Genomic DNA, 26,478 nt, shown 5'->3' with positions numbered 1-26,478 from the left:
CGGACTATAGGGGCCTCCCCCTCGACCCTCCTATGGACATGGACGATGCATTGCCTCAAGATGTGGACCCTGCACCTTAGGCCGTTGGCCGGCCCCACCTATGTGAATCTTCTATTCTGGTTGCTTAATGATCACGTGCACAGGGTTAGGGTGGGATAAGGGGTGGGCAGTAGTTGGGGATTGGGGGGAGTTCTGGGGGGGTTGGTGGGTGGATGTGTGTCCTCTGTTTTTTTTAAAAATTGCTGTACACGAGAGGTTCGATGCTATGCCATAAATGTGCCTTTTCATACTCACTGTTGACAGTCTCCTCCTGATTGTGGAGGGCTGTGCCTGCACTTGATTGAACCTCTAATAAACATGGTTTTGAAAATAACAATCAAAATAACAATAACATTTCATTTCATGTTATGATTTACAGTGCCATATATTGTACATTTTTGAAAGTGCCCAATGCATTTCGGCACTACCAAAGTGCCTTCATCAGGGGCAAACCTTTGTGCGTTGTACTCAATTCTCTAACCACTAATGTTGTACCTTCAAAACTCCCTGATTATCCAGCACTATAACGTTCTGTTAAATCCGACTGCCATGCATTCTCTTGATTTCAAAACATCCACTCCGTTTCACAATAACCTGCTGTGCCTCCCTATTTGAAATCAAGAGAATGCATGGCAGTCGGATTTAACAGAACGTTATAGTGCTGGATAATCAGGGAGTTTTGAAGGTACAACATTAGCGGTTAGAGAATTGAGTACAACGCACAAAGGTTCGCCCCTGATGAAGGCACTTTGGTAGTGCCGAAATGCATTGGGCACTTTAAAAAAATGTACAATATATGGCACTGTAAATCATAACATGAAATGAAATGTTATTGTTATTTTGATTGTTATTTTGACTGTGAATGAAATATGAATAATTGAATTGCAATACTATGTGGTAAAATACACACATGATGAAAAGAGATAAAAAGAGTTAAAATAAAAACAAGAAACTGAGAACACATAAGGTTTATTATTTGTTGAATAAACAAAATTAGTTTAGGTGCATAGCACCAAGTGAATAGTGCACGGTTCGTTGGGCCGACATACCTAACATAAACAAGATTTTCATAACAAGGTACTGACAAACCCTGTAACCGCAGCACCATTTTGAAAAAATAGGATAAATACGTTGAACGGAGTGCTCCCTAACCCTGCATTAGCAGCCAGACTCATCACAGGCTCAAAACAAGCATTTACAATGCAATGGTTTCGCCTTTGGAAAAGTTAGAGCTATTGGCATTGTAAATGACAAAATTTGTATTTATGTGTTGGTTTTGAAAACAGATAAATAAATGGCATTGTCATTTACATTGCCATTAGCTTAATCTCTAGCAGTCACTTTGTAGTCACTCTGCACTCCCTAGCACTCCCTAGTCACTTTGCACTCCCTAGCACTCCCTAGTCACTCTGCACTCCCTAGCACTCCCTAGTCACTCTGCACTCCCTATCACTCCCTAGTCACTCTGCAGTCCCTAGCACTCCCTAGTCACTATGCAGTCCCTAGCACTCCCTAGTCATTCTGCACTCCCTAGCACTCCCTAGTCACTCTGCAGTCCCTAGCACTCCCTAGTCACTCTGCACTCTCGTCACTCTGCACTCTCGTCACTCTGCACTCTCTCTACTCTGCACTCTCTCTACTCTGCACTCTCTCTACTCTGCACTATCTCTACTCTACCAATAGCACTTTCCCACCTCTCAAAGACCAGCAACCCTACTCTACTAAAAGTCTAACAGAGTAGCAGTCACAATATCACAAGCACTCACAGACAAGCACCACACACTACCAGCAGCGCTAACAACCCTCCGAGAGTAGCAGTCACACCCCTCACAGACTAGCACCACACACTACCAGCAGCGCTAATAACCCTCCGAGAGTAGCAGTCACACTATCACAAGCACTCACACCCCTCACAGACTAGCACCACACAGTACCAGCAGCGCTAACCCTCCGAGAGTAGCAGTCACACTATCACAAGCACTCACACCCCTCACAGACTAGCACCACACACTACCAGAAGCGCAAACCACCCTTCGAGAGTAGCAGTCACACTATCACAAGCACTCACACCCCTCACAGACTAGCACCACACACTACCAGCAGCGCTAACAGCCCTCCGAGAGTAGCAGTCACACTATCACAAGCACTCACACCCCTCACAGACTAGCACCACACACTACCAGCAGCTCTAACAGCGCTCCGAGAGTAGCAGTCACACTATCACAAGCACTCACACCCCTCACAGACTAGCACCACACACTACCAGCAGCGCTAACAGCCCTCCGAGAGTAGCAGTCACACCCCTCACAGACTAGCACAACACACTACCAGCAGGGCTAACAACCCTCCGAATGTTGTAGTCACATGCAACTAAAAGCCCCCCCACCCACCACAGACTAGCAGTCACACACAACTGGAAGCATATTCACTCCCCTCACCGGCTAGCATCCACACGCTACCAGGAGTACTTTTGCACATTACTTAGCAGTCACACATTACCTTCACACCCCACACAGATTAGTAATAACACTACCGGCAACACTCACACCCATCACTACTGAAGCACACCAAGTAGGAAACACACTTTTCTAATATAAATAGAGGTGCATAGCACAAATTCGCTTAATAAAGCAAACCTATTTTAATGAGGCAACCAAGCACTCTAGCACTCACAAAAACAATGAAATGCCTGTATTGGCAGAATGTTAGTAACGGTTTCTATAAATGGTGGACATTCTTAAAATAGTGAGGCCTACTGGCTTTGTCTATGCTTCTTATTGTTGAAGTCCGGTTGTATTCATCCTCGCTTCTGCGTATGTCACTCTAGTTCTAGTGGTGCTGCTTTTACACGCAGGAGGTATTAGTGCTTCGGAGGTGGTGATTCCGGGCTGTACTGACAGAAAGAAGCACCACGCTGGGATTGGAGGATGGAATGGCACGTCACTCTGAGCAGCATCTTTTCCATGTTAACACCTCGCGTTGCTTACTTCATTCTTAGATGGGGAACTAAAGCACTCCAGGAATCCCTGACAGAACATGCGCAAGCACAGGCAACAAGCACTGGTAAAGCTAATAGGTGTGGATTTCTCAACGTTTTCAAATACATGTGCAGCACTGCAAACTTGGGAAATGATTAAAACAAAGAGCACAGAGGTACGAGGCACAGCACGAAGCCAAGCATTGATAAGTCCGTATTAACTCTCCGAAGAACAGCATGCGAGCACGAAGGAAAGCACAACAAAAGTGTATTTACATTGCTGGAATCAAAGTGCGACCACTGAGATATATATATATATATATATACACACATACATACATCATGTCAGCACGAAGGTGAGCTCTAACTTATAAATACGCTGCTGGGATCAACATGTGATCAGAGGTAGATACACACTGCCAGGAAGGGCGTTTAGGCAGAACGGTGAGCACAAACATGGGTATGCACTGCAGATCAACATGTGAGCGCAAACATGTCAACACACTTTAAAGAACAGTGTGTGTGTACGAAGGTGTGATCAGCTAGTAATCAAGAGTGTGAGCACAGGATACTTTTTATTAGTTGCGGGGATCATGTTAGTGTAGGGCGAGCACAAGCACATGTATGTGCTCCTGAGATCATCATGTGAGCGTGGGCTGAACACAAGCACATGTATATGCTGCTGAGATCATCATGGGAGCGTGGGGCAAGGACAAGCATGTATATGCTGCTGAGGTCATTGTACACTGCCCAGGAGCAAGATAAAACCGTGAAAATAGACTGCCCTATACACTGCCCAAGAAAATGATGCAACCGTGAATAAACACTGCCCAAGAGCAAGATGCAACCGTGAATATAGACTGCGAGGAAAGGAAGTGGGCAGGAAACGACACTACGCCGTGCTCCGAGGGACGCGCCAAAAGAAAAATACAGATTCAAAAAAGATTCCAAAGACAGGGCTGGGAACCGAGCAGATGCTCACTGCGGGGATCGACATGTGAACACATGTCTAGAAATATACTGCTGGGGCGACGTATAGGAAATAACCGCGCACGTTTACATTGAGTGTTGACAAGGGCGAAGCAGGACCAAAGAAATGGAAGTAATGGAGGGACTGCGTGTACATACCCGCAATAAGGGCCATAGGAAGGGAAGTACACACACGTGATACTATACACGGCTGGATCGATCATTACAGTGTGGTACGGGCGAAGGAATATAGGCATATATATTATTAATATGCTTTACACGAGATATGAGGAGGAATGGCACTAAGGATACAGTATGGGAAAAATGACATTTGCGGAAATACTGTTGAATGTATGGTGTGGATAAAACCTATACGGAGCTATAGGGATAAATGTTATAGGCACTTATAATAATAAACATCTCAGGGAGTATGGCATTGAGAAATAACACAAGGACGTACAAATAATGAGCAGTGGGAAGGATGTGGATTAAGAAATAATAATATAGATACACATTTACAAATACTGTAAGCTACGAGAATGAAGAGAGATTAGTGTGCACTGGCTGAATTTAGTATGGGGGGGATACGGACACAGGTTGACATACACTGGAGAGTAAGGCATGGTGTATACACTACATGAGAATGGCATGGCGACGAGGACAATCATATATTAATACACACTGCAGGGATACTGTATGGCGACGAGATACGAACATATATTCATATATACTCCGCAGGGGGCTGATATATGAAGGCGGGCTATACCAGCACATATCCGTGTACACAGGATGTGACGTGCTGGGACGAAGGGGATTGGTGTACACTGAATAGGATATGGTGTGGAAAGGGGAAAATGCACATAAATTAATTTACACTGTGAGATATGGTATGGGCAGGAGCAATCCAGACATTTACAACGTGCAGCACATATCTGGATAGTGCAAAAGAGCAATTTAGCAATTTACACCACGTGTAGTAAGGAACAGAAAGGGCGAGGAAAAACAAATATGAACATGAAATTGACAGACAAAAAAAATCACATCGGTAAAAGGAAGGGAAGTTAATACAAATATCACTTAAGTGATCAAGTTATAAAATACAGGGGGTATGGCAGGAAGTGAATAGGACCTACAAGACAAAGACATATACCAGAAAAAAGGTAGAATGTTGTAACCGCTGTTTGGGTGAATGCAGATTCACATGATATCGTAGCAGATTCATGGGCCTCATTTCACAACCTCGTAGGCTTTCATTACCAGGCTCCGGGAGGAAGGCAGGACCACACGGAGAGCGGGAGGGGGGAGAGCGGGAGGGGGGAAGGCGGGAGGAGGGACACGGAGAACTTAAAAACTCACCGGACTGCTTAGGCTTTCATTACCAGGCTCCGGGAGGAAGGCAGGACACACGGAGAGCGGGAGGGGGGAGAGCGGGAGGGGGGACGGCGGGAGGAGGGACACGGAGAACCTGAAAACTCACCGGACTGCTCCCAGGAGGCGGCGGGGGCGCTTGCGGTGTCCTTCCTCTGCCGGGGCCTGGGCTCTCTTCTCGGGTGCCGCTGGCGGGGCTCTCCTGCACCGGGGCCTTGCTGGCGGCCGCACTCCTTTCTCCCGGGCACTTTTCCCCTGGCATAGAAAGAGTGGCGGCGGGACTTCCGGCTTGCTTGCGGCCCGGCCGGACCAGATTCGGGGGCGTTCCCGGCTTTTGGCTGACGTCGCGTGACGTCGCCAAAAGCCAAAAAATCTCGGGAACGCCCGAATCTGGTCCGGCTTTGACGGACAGGCCCATCGTCCAATGGCTAGGCTCCATTTATGGAGCTAGCCAATAAATGACGGGCCGTTCCTAACTCCACTACAATACTCAAGAGGTTTTCGCCTGCGCGAAAAAGATGCGCAGAGCTCATCTTTTCGCCAGGCAAAACCTAAAAAAAGGTCCCACATCTCCCCCGACTTAAAAGCCTTGAACTGGCTACCATGGGATGCCAGAATTCACCTAAAAATTGCCTGCATGACTCACAGGGCCATTCACCATAAGACACCCAGCTATCTTTCTCAGAAACTCACTATCTTTGGGGGTAATAGATCCACAAGAAGTGCAGAAAACCTATTACTGAAGCCTCTCAGATTCAATAAGACGAAAACTTATAAACGCTCCTTCTCAGGGATGGCTCCTAGGATCTGGAACGCACTACCCCCAGAAACCAGACTAATCACCTCTACTGCATGTTTCAAAAATGAAGTAAAGGCGATTATCATGGAAAAATTCACATGATCATCACCTAAGGGTACCATGACTTCTCCACTACCCCTACTGGTAGTTTTTTTATTTTAGTGTATGGATTCAAACAGACAACCTACCTTTCACAGATGCCTTCTCGACCTGCACCCTTCTCTTTGTTTATTTTGCACAATATGTTACTCATATCTGATCTACCTCATTTGTTTGCAGTATGTTTGCACATTATGTACACGTGTATTAGTTTCGACTTCTATTTTGTTGTATAACTTTTCATCACTGCCTGTAAAGCGCTCTGATATCCGAAAGGGTCTAGTTCGCGCTCTATAAAACTTTCAAAATAAATAAATAAAGGGCGTGGGTGGGACCCTTCCCTGTGATGACTTGGGAAAGGGTGTGGCAGGTGGAAAGCCAAGGAATCGAGTCTGCGCAGACTCGACATGAGACTGCTTCCCGCGTGTGAGGCCTCATCAATTGGAGTGGAAGCCATTTTATCTGTCCTGTCAGCGCTCGAGTCAGACTTCATGTTTTTGGAGCCGAGGCAGGCTGAATCGGATTCATCACTACTGAAGTGCCGGCAGTAGCTGCTATTCCTGGTTGCATGCTGCTGCGCACAGCAATGCAGGTTGCATTCTGGAGTACTAGGCCTGGACAGTAGGACCTGTGAACTCGGGACTTCAGGAGTCGGGCTACAGTTTAGCAGGTAAGGCCCAGGCGGGCATTTTTTAAGTTATATAAGCCTTGTCGCATGGATGGATGTCGGGGTGGGGGGAAGACACAGTGCATTGCGAAGGTTCCAGTAACTGAATTATTTCTTGTACACATTCAGAAAACCTCAGGGGTGAGCGGCAACAAGGACCTTAAACAGATACATGGTTAAATTTAATTAAGTGTACAAATGTGCAATCAACCCTAATTTTTAATATTCCAGCTTTAATTTACTTGTGACTGTTCACCATATGAGAATTGTGCTTCTGCCTGCAGGAACAATATTATGTTTGGCCAGTATGTCTAGTACACAAATTATTTCTTATTCAATGTCCACCTCCTCCATTCTCTCTTTTGTAGCAAGTCCATGTTACTTACGTGCGGGTGCCATGCCTCAGCACCGCACAATTGAGGATAAAAAGCAGGACGCAGACACAGGACAGAAAGAATCAGATTTCAGGGGAACACTGCACAGACAGGTAGTCTGTGAGCATTTGTGCATGCCTGCTTGCATATTTTAGCACACGAAAGCTAGGCATAGGCCAGGCCAGGCTGAGAGAACCTACAATTTAGAATTATCATTTCGCATCGCAAAAACACTGCTCAGGCTGGCATTGTAGTAGGTGTCTTATCAAACAGTTACAGAACCCGAGAAGAGGGAAGAGTCACAACCCCATGCTGGAGCAGAACATGATGAGCAGCTAACTTCCCCTAAGCTATTAACAACATTTTTGGGGGCAGATTTATGAGGCCCTTGCGCGACGTTTACGCCGCTGTTGCGTCACGCAAGGCGGCGTAAACGTGGCGCATCCCTACAAACGATTTACAACGTGACGCATCTAGGCAGATGCGTCACGTTGTAAAGCCCTGCGCCGCTTGTGGGTGTTCCGGCGCAGGGTGGGCGTTCCGGGGCAGGTGCGCCTCGCAAAAGTGGCTGAGTGAAATCTATGAGATTTCACTCAGTCACTTTTAAGCCAAAGCTGCGTCAAAAGCCTGCGCCTGCTTGAAGCAGGCGTAGGTCTTGACGCAGCATTGTTAAAAAGGGGCACCCCGAGCCTTGCTGGAGCTGCGTCGCGCTTGCGACGCAACTCCAGCAATGCGCCACATTTCCGGCACAGATGCGTCACGCATCTGTGCCGTTTTTGCACCATGGTGCGCCGCATTATAAATGCAGCGCACCATGGCTGGCGGAGCTGTGGCGCACTGTGGCGCATGTTAACTGGCGCATCCCTGGGGATGCGCCAGTTAACATAAATCTGCCCCTTGATGGTTAGAAAATGTGCTTGCGTCCAGATCATAGGTTTCATGTGACGCTGTGGTTAAACCTTAAGCAGGTGTAAAGTAAATTTATTTGGTAAAGGAGGTATAATTATGTGTGAATCGACCTTACAAGCAGGTATAAAACCATTAACACTAGATATTGACAGGTTGCACAAAAGTTCTGTGTGCTCTTTTTCTAATTGTTATTACCAATGTTTTGCCAACCTCACAGCTACTGTTGGGATGATTCCACCTCACAGTGATGCCTGCACCGTCCTTTGTGTTGGCAAAATTGTTGAGAAATGAGGCGTTGGCACAATTAGTTCTAACTAAGAGAACCAAGACTACAGTTTCCAAAATGCAATAAGGTTTAAGGACTCTCCATACAATAAACATAGAGTACCTGAAACAAATTAAAATGCGTTCTCCCAAAATTGACTGCTGCTCGTCTGCATGCCTAGAAAGTCCTAGATGCAGCCCATTAAGCCATACAGAAACATCAATACCTTAAAAGGACCCTCACGCTATCACCTAGTCTAGGCTGGCCCTGCTGTGACCCCCTGTTCCACCGCATATTTTACCTACAGAGCCTGGATGCAGTGCGTATGTCGCTATCTCTTTAAAGCTCGGTATCGGAAGTGTGTGCCCATTAAGGAAAAATGAGTATGCCTGACCTGGGACAAATAGGAGTTCTGTGCAACTCGTAGAGATCAGATGGAACAGGTAATTCATTTAATAAGAGGTGAATTTGTGCGTGTGAGATTATTGGTTGGGCAAGTTCTTGTTTGGTGGTGAGAGAAATAGTTTCACTTATGTTTCTCGGTGTTGCAAGGACATGTGTGCACTGTGCATTCTATCTGCTTATTTCACTGTGTTGAGTTCTTTTTCAACTGCTTTTGTGTTTAATGTTTGCTTAAACCTGTTCTCTATTTTGTGGTACATTGTTCCTGATTGTAGTCTGCTCATACCTAGCTATATTGTGTTTAAACTTCGAATGGCTGATAAAATCATGTTTACTGACGTGCCCCATCACTTTGTGGAACTGGTCATCAACATTAACGCCACACCACTTTAACAAGTCACCAGACCTCACTGCAAGCAACAACACATGTAAGAGTTGGTGTCCTCATGGGAGGTTACAAAAATGACAAGGCGGTACTAAGGACGGACTAACAAGCCTATTTACATATCAGAAGCCAGCATTTACGAAGGACAATGACACAAGATAATGACAAATATGGGCGGAGAGTGGGCTGGGCTTCAAGTGCATACTCCAATACAACATGCCTTGCAGAGCAGCGCATGCGCTGCCCAGGCTCGACCTAAAAATGAATAAGAGATTAGGAGACATTATGTCAGTCTGTTTAAATACAGCATTACATTAAATGACAAATCTATTTATGTATTACTACACTTTCTCAACTACTGCCTGTTTTGAAAATACATGTCAAAATAGGTTTTGAAAACACTTGAACTGCATACTGGGTTGCTTACTTTCACTTTAAAGGTTGCACATTTATACTGAGGTTGCACACTTAGACTGACGTCTACTGTGCTTCCCCTGTCCCACTCGACCTTACCTTGCTGCTACCACCTTCACCATCTATATCCTTCAACATCTGTAAGTCTGTTCCCTGTAACGATTGATACTACTAACCTGTCTCCCTATGTATATACCCGCCACTATTTGTCTTGTGAAAACCGTAACTAGCAACCATTTTGTAAAATTGTATCTCTTGTAATGCAACCTGTTCTTTTTTAAAGTCCTCCACCACCTATCGGTACTGTCCACGCTATATGAAAATGCATAAATAAATAAATAGATTTAGCCTATTTCAACTCCATTAGCTTGACCATAAGGATGCACGAAAGACTGGAATTTTAAAAGAAGGCTAGGGGAAGCGTGAAGGTGTGTCTATGTTCATTACAATTAATAAAACACCCTGTTAATGTACACTATAAGGCTATTGTAAGTTACCTCAGGTTTCCCTAGTCTTATACACTGGGCTGGTGATGTCATATGACAACTACAGGCTGTTCCTTATGGGGCCATGTTAGAAACGGGACCCTGGCTGGCCAAGGCTCACGCCAAGGTCAGTCAGGGATCACCACTTCCACGGTCAGGGCAAAGGAGTCACACACCAAGGTAACCCCCGCTCACCCTCTAGGTAACGTGGCGCGAGCAGTCAAGGCTAAACTTGGAGGCGGTATGAGTTAAGTATTTGCGTACGCACCCCAGCAAAAACACCCAAGGCCCACCACAAAGAAGACTCCACACAAGGTTATATATAAAAAATAGCCTTTGTATTATAATAAACAAAACACATTAGATAACACACAAACTTTACAATGTGCCAGGGGCACGGGCAGAATTTACAAGGGGAATTATGTACAGGACAGGGCCACATGGACCACTGTCAGGGGTAGGCACTTGTTAGAAAATAATACTGGTAGGTACACACTTAGGACATAAACATAGAATGATTAGCACCAAAATTGTAAATGCAACACACATCCAGTAATCACTGGAACAGAGTAAAGACCTCCTACGCAACCCTAAAACACTGTAGGAAATCACGCAGGTAACTAGGACCTAAGGAAGGAATACCAACACCTAAGCATGTCACTCTTAGCAAAGGGAAGGAAACCTAAACATAAAATGGGACATCAACAATCCTCTATGCAGGCCACACCTAACAAAGGGGATAAACATAAAGTGGGACATCAACAATTGCACATGAGGTATTAAACACAGAGGTGCAGATTAGAACATCTTGCGCAAGAATCACATACACAGAAATCACAATGCGCGGGGTGCACATAGCACAACACTCAAAATGTCCCTCAGGCCAACTGGCCTCGAAAGGGGCGGAATGCCCTGAGTCTCAGTGTCAGGGGGTCTGTGCAGGCAGCACAAACAAAAGCCTAAACGTAGCAACTGTCCACTAAGTGCTGGACAGTTGTGAATCAGAACTGGGCAAACGTTGGAGCCAGGAGGGCTCAAGAACAAAGTGGGCAAGGAGCCTCTCAGGGGCTCGCCAAGCAAATGCGCAAATTAGAGCTTCAGTGCTCTCAAAATAATGAATTGCCCCAGAGCCTCTCTCAGGGCTCTAAAGCGATGTGGGCGATGAGCCTCGCTGGGCTCGTAGATCAACTGCGGCTGTGAGCCTCTCTGGGCTCGGAATCGGGAATGCCCTGAGCCACTCGGGGCTCTGAAGAACCAATGCGGGCGGAGCCTCTAGGGCTCAAGAACAAATGGGCCCCGGATCGTTGGAGTCCCTCACGGGGGACTCAGGTCTCACGCAATGCCCCCGTGAAGCCCTCGTGGCTTCACTCTGAATTCTAGCGCGAGCTCGCGCTACCGGGAAAAGGGGGGGGGCGGACACCGACAATGTGTCCCGGCGCCCCTCCCTCCTGCTCCACTCACCGGCTGTATGGGGCTGCGGCGGTGATTTCTTGGGCAATGCCGGGTGGGCACCGGCTCGTAAATACTACAAACAGCACGGGCAATGCCGGGTGGGCACCGGCTTTAAATTAAAAGATAAAGCGAGGTGGGCACTCGCTCGCCAAAAATCGGCTCTGATGCCGGGTGGGCACCGGCAATGTAAATAAAGCGCTCCCAGCACCGAAGGTCAAGGCACAGAGCTCTCAAGCGCCAAGGGAAGCGCGCTCAGCGCTCAAAGGAAAATAAAGCGCGCCTAGCGCTATAAATCAAAATCAGAGCGCTTCCAGGCACAGCAAAGCTCCAGCAGGGTCTGGAGGCAGGCAGAGGGGCAAGGCAGGGCCAGAGCCAGCACACTGGGTCTCCAGGCAGGGAGACAGCCAAGTGGCGGTCCTCTTGGCCCCAGCAGCAGCAACAGCCCCCTCTGGCAAGGATCCTGGAAGGAATCCAAAGAACGGACCAATTTGTATGGGGACACAGCCCCTTCTTATACAGTAAAATCCCTTTGTCTCAGGGTGCAGGGTGGGGGAAAACCAGTTGCAGCTGGTTTTGAAGTACTCTGTTTACCTCAACCACCCTCTCTATTCACTGGCAGGGCTAGGGTCATCAGTCGCACTACAGGGGGTGGAGCCAGCATTGTCTGGGGAAAGTCCAGCCCCATCAGGGACCTGGTGCACTCCTCCCAAGCTATCAACATGCTAATCTCACACTCACCACCGGGCAGACCCATCCAGCCTTCCTGGAGCCAGGCTCACCAGCCAGCTCCAGCCAATCACACTGCAGGCATATTTTACAGTAATATGCCAAGTCCTAGAAATGGCATTTCTACACATGACACACACATGCCACATACACCATTGCGAAGCATTCATTCCCACGAACTCGCACATATCAAATTCGAGCATGCACTCCCCACGCATCAGGAACTACTAGGGACACAGACATTCCCCATGCATCCCTATGGGAGAGCAGGCCAGCCTAACTACATGCACGCACTTTACTCTGGGACACAGAGAAAAAGTGCGCACAGACCAGAAAATCATCCACACAGATCACAGATCTAAAGCAAAAAGATTAGGGGTGAACCTGCCTTAAGGGCCAAGTCCAACAGGCCACCAAGATTGAGTGTGGCTCACTGGTTAGAGGCGGCAGACCTGAGAGCAGAGGACGGCCCGGGACCAGGGTTCGATTCCCGGCGCGGCAGGTTTCTGGACCAGGGTCAGCGGACTCGATAATTCTCTCGCCTCGGTGCCCACTCTGATCAGCGATCACACTCGGCAACTCTGGGCACTAGCTTGCCTCATCTTCACTAACGGCCCCACCAGACCGCCGGGGATGCCTGGTCTCACCCTGGAGATACCCATTAAGGGACCATCTCTCAGGGAAGCCAGGAAGGGTTTCGCAGCGGTCGAAGCGCCTTGGGACCCTACGGGTAAGTAGTGCGCTATATAAATGCCAATACATTTACATTTACATTTACCAGATACACCAAAAATTGCCTTATTGCAAAGGGAGGGAGCAAGAGTGACCAAAGTCAAATGTTCAGTGTTCCTTTGGCTTCAAAAATTCAATAAATAGGAGCTGCATCTAAATGAACTCAGCCTTCTATAAGACCAATCACTTCTCTGTGACTTGCAATGTGTTCAGACCTTCTGGTAGGCACTACTTTGGGTCAGATGTACAATCCTCAGTGTTGGTCACTTGCCATTTGCATTTTTTTGCGTGTGGCAAACTGCGAGTCGCAAACACTGATGTACAACAGTGTCTGAGACACTGTTTGAGATTCCCAAATGGGTCGTAAAGAACCTGCCTCATGTATATTCATGACGCAGGTCACCTTTTGCGACCCATTGGAAATGGCCGTCACGCACAGGGATGGTGGTGGCCTGCTAGGGTCAGCAGACCACTATGTCTGTGACTGCTTTTGTTCAATAAAGCAGTTGTTATAATAAAAAAGCAGTTCATTTTCCTTAAAGGAAAATGGAAGGCAATTAAAAAATAACAAAAAAACATTTCCGTTTAATTTTTTAAGAGCAGGCAGTGTTCCATGGGGCCACAGCCTGCTGTTAAAAAAACATTTTCGCTGCCAATCACAAAGGGGAAGGGGTCCCTCGGGGACCCCTTCACATTTGCGACTGGCTTACCACCAATTTGACATTAGTGGTAAATACGATTGTTTTGCGGCGGCATTTGCAGTTGCAAAACAATCTAACATCCCGCTGCGACTCACTATTAGGAAGAGACGCCCTTTCCTAATAGCAACTCGCAAAACCTATTTTGCAAGTCGATAAAAGGCTACTGACTCACAAAATTGGTTTGGTACATGCTACAACCCTATTTGGCGGGCAGTGTTGCCGTTTGCGACCACTAAAAACAGTTGTACATCTGGCACGTTATCCCTTGAGGCACAGTGTCCATTGTAAATCATCTTACTCGGCGATGTACTTCATTTTGAGTCCTTAAGTGTGGTATTCGCACGTTTTTTTCCTGAACTACCAACCCACTTCATTACAAGTTTTACTGCAAATGGGAATACAGCTAGTGAAACTATGCTATTCTCACACGTTACCCTTGTTGACAACACGTGGAAAGTGTGTGTGAAAAGTGGACTAGAATTGGGGAATTGCACATGGTAAAGAGCCCTGTAAATTTGTAATTTCCAAGTTATTCCCCATTCTGAACCAATGCTTTAGATGGCTGGTAAGTGGGTTGTGACACTCAGCCAGAATCCATATTATCAAGCCTTGTATTCCCACCCCTGTTTAGCAATGCCCTGGTAATGAGGGCTTACGAGCTGCGTGGACTTCAGTAGCCAGTGTCAGGAAGTGATTCCTCTTTCAATATGGGCATTACAAGGGTTTTCATTGTTTTGCTTTGCTTAGGCTTTGTAAACCTACACACTTGGTTAAGTGCCTGCTAAGCATAGCACTTAACACGCATTTTTCATGTTTGAAACGTGGCAGGGCCAAAACAGACCTTCATTCATTTTTGTCAAGGTATATTAAACGAGTTATAATAATGTTAGAAAGAAGGATTAAGTATCACTGTGATCCGATCACGTATGCCTAGTAGAAGAATGGATCAACCTTATACTTTATGCAGTTTATACGTGTTTGAGGAGCACGGTGGACCAGCTCCCGAGCACAAAGCCTTTTATAACACATGTCCTTCCTTACCATTCCTGTTCCAGAACGAGTCTATTCATGCTTTCCACACTTCACAGCGTTGGTCGAATTCCAAACCGGCTGCGCGCGCTGCTCATGAAGCCGGAAGTAGGAGGGTGAGGCCTAGAGGCGCTTTCAACCACGCCTCCCTTTATGGCAAGCAATAAATGGATGTGACTGTAACTAAAGAGCAGAAAAGGCCACATTACCAAAATAAACATTGTTTGAAGAGCAATTCATGTTTTCTTGTTTTAGAAATGGTATTGGCTGTTCTGTTTTTGTCTCTATTGACCATTAGGTCATCCTGATCTATCGCTGAAGTCTGCTTTCAATCACACTGACGTCTACAACGTCAGAACTTTGTATTGGCAATGCTTCAAAAAATCTGTCCTCCTTACCACATCCTGTTTTGTATAAGGCAACAGACCAAAACATTTAGCCTGAAGATAATGCTGGGAGGGAGAAAAGTAATTTAATACACATAAAGTATTACATTATACAAATGTAATGGGTAATATGCGTACATGGAACTGAAAAGTGAATAAATCAAATTCTTGCATTATCCTATAATGCCTTGCAAAGGAAGAAGGGAATGCCGAGGTCGCTGCTCTGCAAATCTCTGTTTTGAAGCTCTCTGCTAAGAAAGCTGCATCCCTCTAGTGACCAGCCATGAACTGGGGACATGGACAACTCACTTCCTTGTATGCTAAGGTGATTAGGGATCTAGCCCATCGGCCACAGCTTTGTACTGAAGGTTTGGCTCCCCTCTTGCCGGTCCAAAATGTACAAAAAAATAAGAAATCCTTCTGAAATCTGAAACCCTGTCTAGATCAATGAGAACTCCACTTTTCACATCCAGAGTGCGCCACCAAATTTCTTCCAAATTAGCAGGGAAAGAAAGAATTATCTCTTGCTCCTTATGAAAGGAAGACTTTAGGTTGAGATTAAACTAGGTTCCTGGACGCATGATGATTCTGTCGTCAAACACTCTAAAAACGGGACCTTACAGGTGCAAAGGGCCAGCTGTACTAAGAAACCGCTTTGCGATTCCCTAACTGCGAATCCTTGCAATTCGCAATTAGGAAATACCAAAAAGCTATGTACGAAATTGTGTTGAACACTTTTTGCGATTCCCCGTGGGTCGCAAAGTACCTAACTCAATGAGGTAGGTCGCAATTTTCTGCCCATTAGGAATCGCAAAAATCAGGTGGATGGTGGCCTGATGAGGTCATCAGACCACCATGTCTGTGATTGCTTTGAAATAAAGATTTTTTTTTCTGTAAAGTAGCCCGTTTTCCTTAAAGGAAAACGGGATGCGTTTCAAAAAGAAAATGTTTAAGTTTTCTTTCCATTTTTAAGAGCTGGCAGTGGTCTGTGGGACCGCTGTCTGCTCTTAAAACAAGTTTTTGCCTACATTCACAAAGGGGAAGGGGTCCCTTGAGGACCCCTTCCCGCTTGCGAATGGGTTACCACCTGCGAATGTTTTGTAACCGCATTCCTGGTCGCAAAACATTCCTACATACCAGTGCGACTTGCTGTTAGGAAGATGCCCCCCTTCAAATAGCGACTCGTAAACCCTATTTTAGGAGTCAGTTATAGGTTACTGACTCACAAAATAGAGTTGGTACATGCCAAAAAGCATTTTACCGGTTTGCGGGCAGTAAAACACTTAGTACATCTGCCCAAAGAGCTCAAATCCCCTAGCCTTCTTGCAGAAGTTATGGCTACCATAATGAACGTTTTCAAAGTCAGAATCCTAATATCCGCTAGTTCTAGTAGCTCACAAGGTGGATTTTTGAGATTCCCTAGATCTAAAAGGAGGTCCCAGGAAGAAAGCAAAAGTACTGCAGGAGTTCTAATGTTTTTGACTTGCCTATTCGTTTGGTGGAACTACACGTCCCAGAAGCCTCTGACAGCATCGTGGTGGGAAGAGGAGGGGCCTGCTGACACCATACTTATATTGCTCACCCGTTTCCCGCTGCGGGATACATTTTTGTCTTCCCTGTCATGTATTGAGGGAATAGGCGTCTCAGAAGCCTCTGACAACACTGCAGTGGTAGGAGGAGGAGCCAGCTGACACTGCGCTTATAGCGCCCGCCCACACCCACTGCACGGGACATTCTTGCCTTGCCTGCCTTGTTTGGAGGGACTACTCATCACAGAAGCCTTTGACAGCACAACAGTAGGAGGAGGAGGGCTCAGCTAGCACTGTATTAATGGTGCTCGCCTGCTCCTCGTTGTGTGGCTGGCATGCACCTAGGCCCAGGCGCGTGCCCGGGTGAAGACCAGGCCAAAAGCGGGCCCGTTGGCACCCGTCAGAGCCCGGAGGAGGCTGGGCAGCGCCACTCCCCCTACATCACTTCCAAAGGACACCCTCCCTGTTAGTTTGTTTGTTGACTTAATTCCAGCCCATAAGAAGTTTCCCATAATGGGTAAGCGCGAAGTTACCCAGAACTGCCCTGGGGTAGAGGAAGAAAAGTTCAAAGCTTAGCCCAACTGATCAAGCTGAAAGGCCCCAAGCTAATACAACGTTCGAGGATATTGACACTTTAATTGAGGAGGTTGAAACTCTTTTGGTGGGGCGATCAAGTCAAAGGCCAGAGCCAAGAAAAAGCTGCTAGAATAATTGCTTACATATTTGCAAACAAGAAGAAAAATAAAAACGCAAGATCTAATCCTAAACCAGCAGGTTTTGAATGCTCCGATGTCTAGTGCGCCTTTGAAGGTTGCTGTTGATAACTTTGATTGCACCAATCTTAACAAACATGCACCCGTGCCTCTGGAAACTGCAATTTTATGTGCGGACAACTATTCTGCCCTCTCGGTCTTAAACCATGAACCAGGGGCCAGGGAGAGACAATTGAGAGAACATTAGATGTCAGCAAACTGGTGGGTCGACCTGTTGTAGACTCTGGCTTGTGGACAAATGATAATTTTGAAACTGTCAGTATAATTATGTTGGTATGGAGGTTACAGAGTGAGGTTATTGACCTGAGATCGCGGATAGCCCTGTTGGCTGATGTGGGGAAATTGAGCCAACGCAAACAACCTGAGAGACCAGTAAGAACTAGAGGTCCCACTAATCCTTCTATTAGTACATATTCTATTTTGATAGAAGAGCAAAATAGGCGCAAAAACACGACTAACAAATTCCTCCAAAGAATGTGGTGCAGGAACTAGCTCTTCTCTGAGTAATCCTCCCACCCTAAGCTCCGGCGAATAGTATACCCATCTGGTCCCAATAGGATATGGGCTCCATCGGCCGACTATAGGCCACCTTTTGTGACCACCAGAGAGTAGTCTATAGTGGGCCTCTCTTCTCAAAATTTAAAAAGAAGCGTTGTACCTAGGAGGGAGTAACAGGATTGTGCTGGGAGGCCTGGCTGTGTCTCTATGACAAAGGTCCCTAAATTGATCCCAGGGGCAAGAGTGGGTGAGGATTCACTAATAAATAAGTGTATTCATCAGATAAGGTCTGCCCATAATAGTTATTCCTTAGTTCGCTCAGACTTCATACATGCAAGAAGATTTAATGATTTAATAGCACATGAGGGGACCTTTGATTATAAAGAGATACGTTTTAAGCAGATCTATATTGGAGAAGGGCTAGTGGGATTGAATTATCAAAAAGTCCCTCGCCCAGTAGTTTCATCTGGTTCAAATTTAGTCACCCATGCCCCCTCCTCACTCTTCTAACCTTCGATCTCCACCCCCTATATTGAATAAAGATTTGGGGGCCTCCCTGGTGGACTGACTCAGAACCAGGTGCCATTACACAACTAAGAACCCAAGCACTATTAATCTTGTCTTGGAATGTGGTGGGTGAGTTCTAAGCTTGGTGATCCTGCATGGGCATGTTCATAGACCAGTTTGATATATGTCTATTTCAAGAAACATGGAGCCTTGATCCTGTACATAGGTGAACTATGTGCTGTACAATACGACTATCTGAACTACTTTGTCCCTGCAATCCATAATGAGAAAAGGCATCCTTCTGGCGGCCTTTTAGCCTGGATACGAACTTCATTGAACATTAAATTGGGTTTGCTTAATACTACCTCACCCTATATCCAGGGCATAACCATTACAGGGAAGGATAGTAGTTGTACATTCCGCTTGTATAGTGTCTAAAGCAGGGGGATCAGATGGATTGGCGAAACACCGACACTGAAGTATTTTGTAACACATAGGGAACAATTTAACATAAGTGACTCCCTAATTGTTGCGGGTGATTTTAACACCACTTTCAAGCTACTTGATAACAATGATTACCCCCTTACTGAGGCAGAGCACAAGGAATGTGGGGGCATATTATCAAGAAAGGGCGTTCCATTATCGCCGCTTTTATCGGCAGGAAACTGCCGATAAAGCGGCGATAATGGGCTTGATAATATGCTCTATGAATTCCAATCGAAGCCCATGTTAGATGTCTTCACATCTAACATGGGCTTCGATTGGAATTCCACAGAGCATATTATCAAGCCCATTATCGCCGCTTTATCGGCAGTTTCCTGCCGATAAAAGCGGCGATAATGGAACGCCCTTTCTTGATAATATGCCCCGTAGTGTGCTCGCCCTAGTGGGGTTGTGTAATTCCTATAAACCTATATAGAATCTGAGCATTTAGAAAACATAGACTGTGGGATTGGAGTCCAAACTGATTTCAGGCACCCCCACCGGGTATGTTCTCCTGTACACCAGCTAGCTCACAATGCCACCAGAAACTCCTCTTACCAATGATAGAATAGTTCTTTGCAACTATCGACCATGACAACCCTGTCCCATCAGGGATCGTGAAACAGTACAGTACTTTTGTCTCAGTCACACGTGCTCACTTTGTCTCAGAGAGATACACAGAATAAACAGTGGGGATGTTTTCAATAAGCATTTATTGAACCAGTGCCATTCTAGTGTAAAATAGGTGTGCTGAAACAACCATAAAACAGAAACAGATATAAATGATTATACGCACCACAGAGTAAATGGATGGTAGATTTCTACCACAGTGCTAAAACAATGAGTATATGCAAGAATAGAAATACATGACAGTAATAATGCGTACTCCTACTTTACAACCCTAAGTAGATGTACCTAAGTGTAAATAGCATGTATGTAGGTATGAAGTCGAGAAAACCCCTAGGATGAGGCCAACCCCATTACCTGAAGTGAGAGACTTTGTGGACCTTGCCTTGGTCTCGAGATGGACACGCCGCAAGGGATGTCAGACCACTGCGAGCTGGAGTGTCTGCGTGCAGGAACCTCAGCGTCTCGTGTCAGTATGGAAGTCTTTCTCCTCTACCTGTCCCGGCAAAGATATGGGGCCAGATGTAGGTCGCCCAATACCGGTCGGCAAGGGCCGAAATGACCGAATTTCAGCCGTTACCGACCGGTATTGGGCTTTCCAGATGTAGGTGGCATTTTGTAAGGATTCGGTATTTTACCGAATCAGTAATTTAAGGATTCCGTAAAATACCGAATTCTTAACATACCGATTCAGTAAAATACCGAATCCAGGATGTAGGAAGCACTCAAGTTAGTGCATTCCTCAATTAAGGGTTCGTTATTTACCACCAACTAGAAGTTGGTGGTAAATGTTGAAAACCCTTGAAAAAGCATTTTATTGCTTTTGCAACAGTGCCATGTTGCAGACATACATGCCCTTAGGGCATGTATGTCTGCAACATGTGCCCACATGCACAATTGAGGGGTGCAACAGGGTGTCAAAGTGACACCCTGCCACCCTTCAATGTTTCCCCAATTACCGAATCTGTATTTACCGATTCGGTAATTGACATTCATTCCTATGGGCCTCCAGGCCCATAGGAATGAATGGCAATTACCGAATCTGTAAATACCGATTCGGTAATTACCGAAACTTACCGATTCGGTAATTTTTTCGGTAAAATTACCTACATCCCATTTGCCTGTTCTTAAATACCGAATCGGTAGGATTCGGTATTTAAGAATCGGTAATCTGGGATTACCTACATCTGGCCCATGGTATATATACCCAAAAGGTACCCTCAGGGGATTCTAACTTGCTGTGTCATGTCGGCCGAGGATGACAGAAGGGATGACCCCTATACATAGTTATCATGCAGAAGATGGTAATCCTGCGGTGATTCTGAGAATCCTCATGCATAAGTAATGAGGCTAGTTTTCGGGGAATACGACACAACATGTATGCAGCGCTTAGCTAGGTAAAAGGCCAATACCAAAAACCGTTGAGTAGTACAATGATACGGTAAATGTAGGTGAAGGGTCAGGTGACTGCTCAAGTCCATATTGGGGTACCCTACGAAACATAAAAGTGGTAGTGCCAGTGAAGCTTTGGACACACTCGGCATATAAACTATTGTCACTAACATTGTCCTATGAGGGATTGCAATGGCGTAAGAAAGCCCAACCTGCAAGCCCCCCACCCATATAACCACCCTTGGCAAACCAGTAGGACTGACTATATATTGATTGTCCTCCCATTATGGAGATCTGTAGAAGATATGAAGGTTGTCAATAGGATTGACAGTGACCATAGTGTCATCTACTGTACATTGATGATTCTAATTAACCATCTGGCGGTCACCTGACTGTCACTTTCCACGGATTCACAGCTAGAAAATAACAGATGCAGAGTACAATAGGCTAGATTAGCGGAACAATTAGATATTAGGGTTGTTATGAATAGAGCCCTCCTAGATGCCATTGTGGATTTGGATAGACGCTTGATTCCACAGGACAAAAACACTGTGGTTACAACCATGCATGGGAAACTCTATGATACAGTAGGCAAACGCTTTCTCAGGTACCACTCTGGGGTTATACCGGCTGCAAAATCAGACTGTAGAAGAGTGAAAAACGAACTATGCCAAGCCCTGGAGAATGGCCGTCCTTATTAAGAGGAAACGGTATAAACAGGTACAGGCTAAAGCCCATATAAACTGGGACACTCAGATCTGGGAAGATCTATATGATGCTGCAAAAACTCAGGATACCAGTAAATGTTGGCAGCTGGCAGCTAATGGGGGCCAGAGTGATAAAAACCACTTAGCAAATTCTATTCACCCAGAGGCCTGGCACAAACTTTTTTGTGACCCAGATAGTCCACTCACGGGGACGGGCGTGGATGTCTGGGTGCCATCAGGGCTAGGGACAAATGAACATATTGCACCCCTAATTATAGAGCTAAACGAAACACTAAGTGCAATTCAAAGTATTGCCCCTGGTAAAGTTGCAGGACCTGACGGGGTCCCTGGGGGTCTTTTCTGCTCAGACCCAGAGTACTGGGTCAAATATATAAATAGAATATCTGAGGCAATGCTTCAGGGCCTGAATATGCCTAGTAGGTGGAAAGTGGCAGAGATTGTCCCAGTCCATAAAAAGGGCTCCTGTGACACACCATTAAACTATGGAGCGATCAGTGGGTTTGTTTGATTCTATTACTCTGTACCAAATTTGCATTTATTGGCTGCTCTTGTACCTGTTGAAACCAATAAACATATATATTAAAAAAACTATAAAGAGATAAGCCTTATTGATGTCTTATGCAGGCAGATTCTGTACAGACTTGACCTGTGGATAGTAGAGCATGAAGCTTTATTGAACTTACAAGGGGTAATCAGGAAACACATAAGAACCATTGACCAGGTGTTTAGGTTCCTTACCATCTATTGGAGGATGGTTGTCCTCCAGAAATCATGCCTGTACTTAGTTCTTGTGGATCTAAATTCCCCTTTTGACTTGGTCCCCACTATAAATTATGGGATGTACTGAAACAAAAGAAGGTCCCCTTAGAATAGCTGGGCATCTTGATGTGTTTGCATCAAGACACATATGCCCAAGTGTGTTGGGGGCCCTTGGGCGAGCTAACAAAACGCATTGGGAAAAATAAAGGTGTATACACCAGGGATACGTACTTGCGCCTACTTTATTGTCTCTCTACCTCAATGATGTGGTATCCCATCTCAAAGACTGTGAGTGCTGTGCATCGAAGGTTGCCGGCTACAAGATCACCCTGCTTTGTTTGCAGATGACTCCTTGCTAGTGTCCAAAACCCTGGCTGGCCTACACACGCTTGTGGATTGCTTTGTGGACTTCTGTGATGACCAAGGGCTGGTGATAAACCACACAAAAACAAAATTCATGACTATTGAGCCTTCAGAGGTTCTATTACTTTTGGCAGAAGTAGCCTAGACAGGGTAGCTAATTTTGACTACCTCCAAATCAAGTTAACAAGAACCATGACATTGTCGCCCCAAGTTAAAAAAGTAAACTGAACTTATGTCAGCACACATTAGGGATACTGAGATTATACCATTCAAAAAAAGTAAGGCGGACCTTGTCATTAAAATTCTGTAGTCCAAAGGCAGAAGACAGTGTTCTATATGGTACTGAGTTGTGGGACTCTTCAGGACTAGCCACATTGAGAACAGCTGAAAACAACTTCCTTATATCTCTCAGTTTGGCCAAAAGCACTTCCCTATTGCCCTTGTGGTGGGACATGGGTGTTTAACCCATTATCCACAAGGCACAGCTAAGACCTCTACTGTATTGGCGAAGGCTAAATATACCCTAGACTTTGAAGAGTATTATAGTATCTTCAGGGAAATAGTAGAAATAGATAGGAACTGCAAAATAAGGTGGGCACGTTACATTAAAGAGACCTTGGGCCAGATGTAGGTCGCCCAATACCGGTCGGTAACGAACAAAATTACCGAATTTCGGTCGTTACCGACCGGTATTAGGCTACTGAGATGTAAGTGGCTTAAATTGCAAATTCGGTAATTTACCGATTCGGTATTTTAAGGAATCGGTAAATTACCGAATTTGCAATGTAGGGAGCACTCAAATGAGTGCTTTACCCATTTTAGGATTCGTTATTTACCACCAACTATAAGTTGGTGGTAAATAACGAATACCTTTGAAAATGCAAATCTGTGCATTTTCAACTGTGCCATGTGGCAGACATACATGCCCTTAGGGCATGTATGTGTGCCACATCTGCACACAAGCACGATTCAGGGGTGCAACAGGGTGTCAAAGTGACACCCTGGCACCCTTGAATGTTTCCCCCATTTTACTGAATCGGTATTTACCGATTCGGTAATTGCCATTCATTCCTATGGCCCTTTTCCGATTAGGTAAATGCCGAATCTTACCGATTCGGTAATGATATTTTTGCTACATAGCATTTACCGATTCTAAAATACTGAATCGGTAAAATTTGGTATTTTAGAATCGGTAAATGTACTTTACCTACATCTGGCCCCTAGGGCCATATGTAGGTAATCTCTATTTACCTATTCTTAAATACCGAATTTTACTGATTCGGTATTTAAGAATAGGTAAATAGTATAAAGGCAATTATTCTGTAAATTTTACAGAATCGGTAAAATGCGGTATTACTGATTCGGTATTTACCGAATCGGTAATTCCTATTCATTCCTATGGGCCTGGAGGCCCATAGGAATGAATGGGAAGCCATTCACCATTACCGATTCGGTAAATACCGAATCGGTAATAGGGGGAACACATTAAAGGGTGGCAGGGTGTCACATTGACACCCTGTTGCACCCCTGAATCGAGCATGTGTGCACATGTGGCACATATACATGCCCTAAGGGCATGTATGTCTGCCACATGGCACTTTTTAAAAAAGCACAAAATTGCTTTTTTACAGGTTTTCGATATTTACCACCAACTTGTAGTTGATGGTAAATAAAGAATCCTTGAATGAGAAATGCACTCACTTGAGTGCTCCCTACATTAAGGATTCAGTAATTTACCGATTCAGTATTTTATGAAAACGGCCGAAATTCGGTAATTTCGGCCATTACCGACCGGTATTGGGCTACCTACATATGGCCCCTAGTGCGCAAATCTATCCTATGGCCGCTGCAGGGGTACGCAACCTTGGTACATGGTTGACAGATCTGACCATAGCCACGGATGACCTATGATATCTGGACATCTTCTTGTTTGCCTCTCAGCCCATCTCATGGGAACACAACCTCGCTACACTGACGGAACAAGTAAATGTAGAGGTGAAATCCTGGTCACACTTGCCCCAGTTGCTATTTGGACGATCCGCAATCTTTAAGATGGTATCTTTTCCCCGTCTTCTCTACCAATTTCAAAATCACCCATACCTGATCCCGGCGCCTTCTTTCAGGAAATAAATGCAACATTGGGTCTATGCTCAGGGGGCAGGGGCACAGTCCGAGTGGCTTTACAAACCTGTTACAGTCCATATATTGTGGGGTCATCGCGGATATTCAATCATCTTAAGCAGCATATCACCTCCGGGTGCTGTATGAATGGTGGTACGGCGACAGAGATGACCCCGTATACGCAATAGAGCGCTGGGCGATCGGGGACACGTCGCTCCACACCTATCTATACAGCAGGCTGAGGCTCAAGGCCCTGCTCCCCGCAACAGGAGTGCTGTTCAGGGTCTGCAGACAATCGCTGCGTCGAATGGGATGGTGGGGTCGCATTACACAGGAGACTCCATTGTGGCATAAGGGTCTTCTGTCTCAGATAGCCACATTAGCTGGGTTTCGAGGATGGAACGAAATTGGCATACCCACTTTGGGAGAAGTTATGCATGGCTGGACTCTCAAATCTTTAAAGGTGCGCCAAAGGGAATCCGCTATGCCGCACAATCAGTTCTATAAATATTTACAATTTCGACACGCCCTTTTCCCACACATTAAAAACCTCGAGACTCTTCCAGAATTTAACCCACTGGAAGGCAAATTGCTCATGGGAGACATCAGAGACCATAAAATCACTAAGATAAACCAATCCCTCATTACTAGTAGCTCCAATGCACTTGATGCTCTCCGAGAGGCCTGGTAGGGAGATCTAGGTCTGTTAGAGGACGATGACTGGACTGGGGCCCGGGAGTCCTCACGCAGCATGGCTATCACTTCTTGTCTATGCCTTATGAAGTTCAAATATTTGCACCTTGTATACTTTACCAGACATAGGCTTTGGTGGGCAGGCCCAGTATCATCCCCTACATGCTTGCGATGTGGCACCAGTGAGGGTACCTTTATGCACACGATTCGGCTGTGTGGTGCACTCACAAGGTTCTGACGAGGGGTCATGACAAGCCGTGCCGAGGTGTTGGCCTGGGATCTCCCCATGTCAGTAAAACTGTTTTATTTTACACACCACGGACGATATTGGAGGCAACAGGTATAAAAGGCGCTTAATATTCTTGGACCTTACCCTGGCGAAACAGGATATAGCTAGATCTCCCTCTATGTTGGGCATATGGAAAAAAGGTAAGGATTTTTGCATGAGCTTAGAACTGCCCATATTCAAAGCAAGGGGATGCCCACAGAAACTTCCCAAAATCGGGCAGCGATGGGCACATTGCCGTGGCCTCCATTTGGAGCCGCTGACCCCGGTGGTATTATTTGTAGAGAATGAAGGTAGATAGGGATGCTGACTTGTACATTACTGTATGAATTCATTGCATTGGGGACACTAGGGTGCAGGAGGGTGAAAGCTGGAAAGCATAGTAGGGATGTGGCACATTTATTTGTCTTATTGAATGTTATTTTGTTTTTGATACGTACTGATGTAGATACTACTGCCTTACATATGTACATTGAGCTGTATATGCGTGAACTAGGCCTGAGGGACGGGAAACAACCGTTACATCGCAACTTTTACAACA

This window comes from Lissotriton vulgaris, chromosome 6, assembly GCF_964263255.1.
Source record: "Lissotriton vulgaris chromosome 6, aLisVul1.2, whole genome shotgun sequence".
Lineage (NCBI taxonomy): Eukaryota > Metazoa > Chordata > Amphibia > Caudata > Salamandridae > Lissotriton > Lissotriton vulgaris.
Note: the sequence above shows the minus strand (reverse complement) of the source record.